Source organism: Triticum urartu, chromosome 5 (genome assembly GCF_003073215.2).
Source record: "Triticum urartu cultivar G1812 chromosome 5, Tu2.1, whole genome shotgun sequence".
Lineage (NCBI taxonomy): Eukaryota > Viridiplantae > Streptophyta > Magnoliopsida > Poales > Poaceae > Triticum > Triticum urartu.
The window spans coordinates 451,103,021-451,110,404 of NC_053026.1; the positions used below are offsets into that span (position 1 = coordinate 451,103,021).

General features: G+C 44.9%; 1 long non-coding RNA gene across 2 annotated transcripts; it reads right to left on the reverse strand.

Moving 5' to 3' along the window:
- Positions 1–5,022: 5,022 nt before the first annotated feature.
- LOC125509723 lies at positions 5,023–7,384 on the reverse strand. Of its 2 annotated transcripts, none has more exons than XR_007284193.1 (3): positions 6,818–7,384; positions 5,635–6,288; positions 5,023–5,541 (listed from the first exon to the last, which is right to left on the reverse strand). It is a non-coding gene; the product is annotated as an uncharacterized LOC125509723 (long non-coding RNA). The 2 variants fall into 2 exon arrangements; XR_007284192.1 differs by having other exon boundaries at positions 5,635–6,300.

Genomic DNA, 7,384 nt, shown 5'->3' on the forward strand with positions numbered 1-7,384 from the left:
TAGCTTTCCAAATCCACTTAAAACCACAACCCGTGATATTTCTATCTATGTGTTAATACATCAACTTAGTAGTAAAAGTCTGCTTGGGGCCGAAAGCCTAAACAATCGTACCAGGATCAGAGGTAATATCCAGCCCAACAATAAAAGAGCACATCTCCCCCCATTGAGAAGGCAGGGTAGGGGAATCAGAGAATCTGCTTTTGACCGTGGCCACAGAATCTCTTGTAAGACATTTTGCTTTAACTATATCTTGCCAAAGACCATCTTGAGTCTCAAGTTTCCACCACCACTTGACAAGTAGACTGATATTTTGTTTCTGGAGGTCCTTGACTATTTCATTGATCTATCACACTTGTCTCTGTTTCATGTATGCCGTCGTTCTACTTATATCTTTTTATTGAGGAAGACTAGGCTCATTCCAAATCCTATTGTCTTGCAGGATATTGCACTCAGCAAGAGGCCCTGCGCATGTAAATTCTCTGCAGAATGAAGACTATAGTGTCCTGGGATTCCTATAAATTATTACTATGGGCATATAAATTATGTGAACACTGTATTATCGCTCCAGAACCAACAGCCCATACACGTATAGTAGAGGGTACTAGTCGAATGCCCGTGCGTTGCCACGGGATAAAAAAATGTTTGTAGAAAAAAAATGCTTTAACAAGAAAAAAAATAATGTTAACCCATCCCTATTTACAAGAAGATACTTATTCTCCTATATCTTTACAAGAAGACATAGTTTCACACATGCCATTGTAGATGGCATGATTCTTGCACTACTAGGAAAAGGCCTACTAATGGCGCACCTAATTTGGCCATTAATGGCGCATTAGTGGTGCGCCATTAGTGCCACGCCATTAGTATCTGGTATACTAATGGCGCATCTCAGATGCGTTATTAGTATATACAACAGTGCGCCATTAGTATGCCTCCCAGGGGGCCATGTATACCCGGGTGCTTTGGCATACTAATGGCGCACAATAACAAGATGCGCCATTAGTAACTTCGGCATACTAATGGCGCACTGTTTAATGATGCGCCATTAGTATCCTTTGGCATACTAATGGCGCACTATGATGTGATGCGCCATTAGTATGAATATTAGGTTTTTTTATTTTTTTATTTTCTGTTTTTTGCATAGGTTACAAAATGTATAATTGGACAAAATATAGACAGCACACATCAACAACAGATTCATCGAATACAATAAAAGATTAGTCTCTGAATACAATTCATCATATTAGTCTCCGAATACAATTCATCATATTAGTCTCCGACTTGAAAAGACCGAAGAAAGATAGAACATTATATTACAAGTCTTGAGACCGCGAGTAGCGAGTTTGTCTTCACATTACAAGTCGATATCGATCATCTAAACTACCATCACATAGAAGAGAGCTGCGGTCATCATGATGAGCATCATCACGATGAAACTCGTCTTCATCCGGTTCCTCCAGCGCTCCCTCCCCTCTCCCGCTAGATAGCGGGCGTATCTAGATTCGGCCTCAGCCCTAGTGGTGTACCCTTTGTAACTGTTACCGCTGAATCGGTGAACCTGTCTCCGACACTCCTCCCAGTCGTCGTAGACTCCGGGAACCTTACCCTTGTATACGACATACGAGGCATCGCTATGCAGTAGCCAAACGAAACGTTAGTACCAATTCACAGACAATACATAAGCAATATATAAGTATGCAACAGAACGATCGGAAGAGAAAAGCAAGACATTAATAGCATCGATTACATCTAAGTTGAACGACTCTCGAAACCAAAGAGACATACTACAAGTTCATTAAAGTTTAATTACAACATGAGCCAATCGATGTTTCAGAACTAGACACAGCATCACTGCTTTCGACTCGACTCAAGGGACCGGAGCGTGGATGAAGCCGCCGTCTATCGTGGGAGTCATGAAATAACGGTCGTTGTCAGCCTGCATTTGTAGCATTGTGTCGATGTCACTGTTGGACGGTTGATTTCTGAGGTAGAACTGCCCCGAGGTACGAAGGACATCTTGATGGATGATTTCCACAAACTCCGACTGGATGCGAAAGAATTCTTGTCTGATGTCCGCGTCCTGGATTGCCGACACGCTCGCGGCCCAATCTTTGAGTTTACTCGGTAGCAGAAGTTGATGATGGTCCCGTACGATCGCCCGCATGTGATGGATGGCGTAGTAGGCACCCTTCTGACCGCCAGGCGGCTGCTTGACGCGGCAGAACGTCGTATTGTGGGAGAACACGTGCTTGCCGTACTTACGAATAGGCCTGGTGAAGGTGCCTCCAGATTTGATGTAGCCGGGGAGAACATCATCAAGAACCTTCTTGACATTTGTGTAGTCTACGTTCGACTGACGGTCCGAGTCGAAATACGTGGCCATGGAATATTTGGGGCTTAGGAGGATGAGCGTGCAATGTGTGTCACTGCAGAAAACACGGAATGTTAAAAGAAAAACGATCGAAATCTAAGAATTCATATGTTACGGGGCGGTTGAGGGGAGGACTTACTCGGGAAAGTAAGGCACGAGGAAGTTATCCTTATCTTGGTTTGCCAGAATGACGCCTTCGAGGTAAGAAGTCGCGACTTGCCGGTCCCCAGCGCTGCCCAAGATCTTGGCAGGCATGTAGAAGGGGTCGACTATCACGATGTCCGGGGTCTTGTCGCGAATGATCCGCATATCCATACTCAGCGAAAATAGCCGAACGAAGGTGTAGTGCAGCGGATGAAGGTTCAACGTAGCATGGATGTCATCAAACCGCAGGACGATCGTACCCTCGATGGAGTTATCCACAAAGCCCTTGCCCTCTGGCACCTTGGCCGCAAAAACCGGGTATGCCACATCCTTCTCTCCGAGACGCCGCTTCTCCAAAGAAAGAACACTGTCATGCAGACTCCGCATAGCACCGGTTGCAGCATCGAGCATATTTCTCGGTAGCATCGGCCTACCCGCCACATGCACCCTCCTCGAGATATCCTCAGGTGAAGGTGGCCCGTCCTGAGCACGGATCGTACTCGGTGCCGGCTGGCCCGCACCCTTGTTAGTCTTTCTTTTGCGTGCCTTCTTCTTCTCCTGTAATGGGACCGAGTTCTGCTCACAGACCGCCTTCTTGAGTGTGTTGGGGCTGATAATATTTCGCACCTCGCCTATCTGAGGCTCGGTGAAGTCGGCAGCTGGAGGCGTCTCCTAAGAGCTGAACGGCAGACGACGCCTGTTGCAACTTGGCTTCTCCGCGGTACCAGCTAGATCGCGCACGTCTTTTGTTGGGTTGGGTTCTTGAGAAGGAGGCCCCATGAAGTCACCACCGTACCCATGATCGGCAAAGTACTGATCGACGTTGGCAAATGTATCGTCGTCGTCGTCGTCGTTCTGATCCTGTACCATATGCATGTTTGGATCTAGTGGCATAGGGATGTCCGGCACTGTTGCGGCGGTCTTGCCATGGGGCCGACTTGGCGCCGGCACAACTGGCGGTGTTGTCTTTGGGGTGGTGTCCTTCCCTCAAACGAATCTGGCTCTTCGGCCAAAGCAGGGGCCAGCTCAGGCAGGCGCTGAGGGTCATCACGTCATCATCGTCGGCCCCGACGGGTCGAATCGGAGGTAACAACTCGTCGCAGCCTGGCAGCACCCGAACCAGTTGAACCCTAAACAAGTTGGGTGGCATCTGGGTACCATGGAACAAGGGGTTGCCCGGTTGAACGATTTTTCCCTTGGCGACATCGACCAACTCGTTGTTCACGAAGTGCAGGAGAGTGCACGGAACGTCGGCGGCGCCCTGCGAAAACATGTAGGGCGTCAGGGATGCCCAGTCAAAGGCAAGGAGATGAAGTCCTCGGCCGAGAGAGGCTTAATTAGTTACTGTGATGATGGCGTCGAGCTCGGCTAATGTCGAGGCACCGCCAACGGCGGGCGTGCAGTTGACGGAGGGGCCGCTTGCTGCAGAGGTGCCGGCCGGCGTACACCAGGGTGCATTAAGCTCCCGTGCCGGCGTCGGAGACACCAATGCTGCCTCCGCCGGAGACACCAATGGCCCCGCCATCGCGTTCTGCGAGTTGCTGGCCGTGAAGCTAGGAATCGGGGGCGGCCCCTGTTGGCCGCCCGCAATCCACGCACTAAATCCCTTGGATCAAGGTAGGCACAATGGCGGTAATCGTCGCTCCGAGTTGTTGTTGCACTTGCTCTTGGACAATCTCCGGAATCCGCGCCACCTGTGCCCTGAGTTCTTGAACCTCGCGCGCCTGGCTTTCCGAGCTGGTCTTAAAAACTCCCAGAAAAAATCCCGCGAGAAAAGAAACAAGTTAAAATGTCCTTTTACAGTTCAATTCCCTTCATAATCTCACAATCAATGCGAGAACATATGTGCAAGTCCTTAATGTTCTTTTACCGGTTAGAGATCCATAATTTTGATCGGAGCCCTTGCTCTTTTCTTTTTGAGTTGGGGCCCTTGCTTTTAGTAGCCAAGCCTCATGGCTGAGATTGCTTGGGGTAAAGACATATAGCTTACTTTGCATTTCTGAATGTTGGGGAAATTAATCATTGTTTATTATTTGAGATTAACAAGTCATCTATTAAGAGTTTTGCAATCGTGAATGATGGGCATTGTTACCACCTAGCATATTCTTCCACCTAAATTGTTGTCCTCCAGAAATTATTATGAACAAATCATAAAAGAATATATCTGCAGACAGACAGTAATGCAAGTACCATCAAAATGGAACAATTAAGGATATGAACAAATGCCTTGTGTTAACTATTCAAAAATCGCAAAGGATTATATACAATTCGCAAATAGTAGTTATTCTGAAAATTAAGTCGACTGAATTTTATTTCTCTATAGGAAAGACATTTAAACATATACAGATGAAAATGCCGCCGAAGACTGCCATCACCTCACAAGCTATATGGATTTGAATCATCCACCGGGTCAAAGAAACCGCCATCGGCAAATACAAAAATTCACAGAACTACCTACTTGATAACAATACAAAAATAATATTGGAACACTTTAACACAAAGCCACACAGATCATGAGTGCATTCACATCAGTAATAAAAATTACTTAAAGCATGATCATAGTTACACCATGAACAAGAAATGTTGTCGTATCAATTAGAAGAAGAGTCGTTACACGACCAAGAGCCATGTGTGTAACACTTCAAATAAATATAGTACATGTATATGAAATCCAATCCATATTACAATACATCATAGCATCTATACACAAGCAAGGAAGTGAAAGAGAAGTCCATACTTGTCAGGAACAGAGAAGCGACGAACGGTAAAGGCAGAGATGCAGAGGTTATGAGGGTTTATGTGACACCAAGGTGCATGAGAGGAATACCATGATATTTTCTTTAACTTGCAGATCTCCCATCCACTTTTGTGTACGACAGCCAAGGCATCAAGAACGAAAAACATGCATTCCCGGCGTCTCACATCTGGTCGCTGCACCGTCGTTCACCTTGCTCCAGTAAATCTCTCCTCCCATGGCTCACATTTTCTTCAGCCCGTCCTCAATCTATGTAGTACCAGATCAATGGCTTTCCAAAGAGTATACAACAAAACCATCAGTTAACTACTTTACATTGGTAAAGAAATATAACCATTGGAAACTCAATGTATTGGCGGCGTACCTTCATGAGGTAGGCACATGAAAGGCCTGATATGGCGAAGAACCTGTGCCATTGACACCTTTGACACAACCATCTCCGTCCAAAAGGGGGCAACATCGACATGGAAATCCGTGAAGTAGCATTAAGAAGCTAGCATTCTTCGCTCCGGCCTTTTGTCAAACATTTAAATTATGAACAATGACAATTTCATCTCATAGTCAATATCTGCAGTTTTAAAATGTGGAAAAGAAAGAAAAAGAGAGAGAATCACTTACATAACATCATGCAAACATGGGTAAATAATAATTAGCTAGAAAATTTTGATCATTGACAAAACTGTGAAGCTTCCTTTAACACTTTCTCTCTAGCCTTTCAGAGAAAAAGAAGGATAATGAAAAGCCAATATGAGCCTTGAAATCACACATCAATTTCTAACTAAGACATGAAATGCTAAGCATTTAAATCCTCTGGTATATGTAACTAATTATTTATTATTAAGTAACATCAGACTGTAAAGATGGTTCTAGGATTATTCTTGCAGTTCTGCATTATAGAAACTTATCTCACAAATACAGAACTTCCATTGTACAGCAGTCAGTTTATATGTTGGGTAGATATCCAAACCCAAAAATTGAAGCCAAACACAAGGATTTACTCCAACTTCCTCCCGTAATCCTGAAGCAGTCACTGAACAATGCAACATGAGCATCCCACGAAGGACAATCAAATTCTAATTTTTTTCAAAAATTAAAACATGGTAAAAACACACAAAATATTAGTTCTAGTTATGTTCCACCAGCAAGAAAAGTACATATAGAAGTAAGTCATATCTGTGGATCAAGAACATATGGAAGCATTACACTGAACCCAAATATTCAATGATGCATCAAATTCTAAATTTTTTTCAACAATTAAAACATGGTAAAACCACACAAAATATTAGTTCTAGTTATGTTCCACCAGCAAGAAAAGTACATATAGAAGTAAGTCATATCTGGGGATCAAGAACATATGGAAGATGTCACTGAACCCAAATATGCAATGATGTCTTTTTTCTTCCTATTCTACTTCAACCTCAGTGACTCCATTGGAGTAAAGACCTGGCAAACAAATGGTGCGGTCGCTAATTTGACACCAACACAACTACCAAATCAAATAAGTCCAAGTTCTTCCGAAGCAAAGAATGTGCATGACGGTGGATGACCTGTTCAATGAGTAGACTCTGCTCATCAGCCACCACCGTCATTGACCCGGAGCTCCTCGCCGGCCGAGTGCGTCACCTCCACAACATCTGGCGTGACCCTCCTTTGACAGGTGATGGCCACCGACATCCATACAACAGTTAGTACACAAGGTCAATTCTATATTTCTTCTGCCCATACAAGAATATGCAAACAAGTCAAGTTCATTCAAAAATCGGCAGCTCACTTCTGTTATTACAACAACAGCAGGTCACTTCATTCAGACAACAATAGCAACACAGATCAATATTGTGACAAGGATGTAAAAATAAAATAAGAGAGTTAAAGAGAGAGGGGAGGTGACAACCTTGCTGACGCCGGCGTTCGTCTTTCCCTTTGTCTAAGAAAAGTGAGGAGTGTGGTGTCGGCACCAACACACAGAGCGGCAGTAGGAGGGTGCCGACCAAAGACTCATATGAGCTAGCGATGAGCTTGCACTGTTGTTGTCCGACACGGCGTCCGCACCAATGACATACTCGCCCGAGATGAGTCGGATGACCGAGATCGAGTAACTGACCACCTAGAGACGG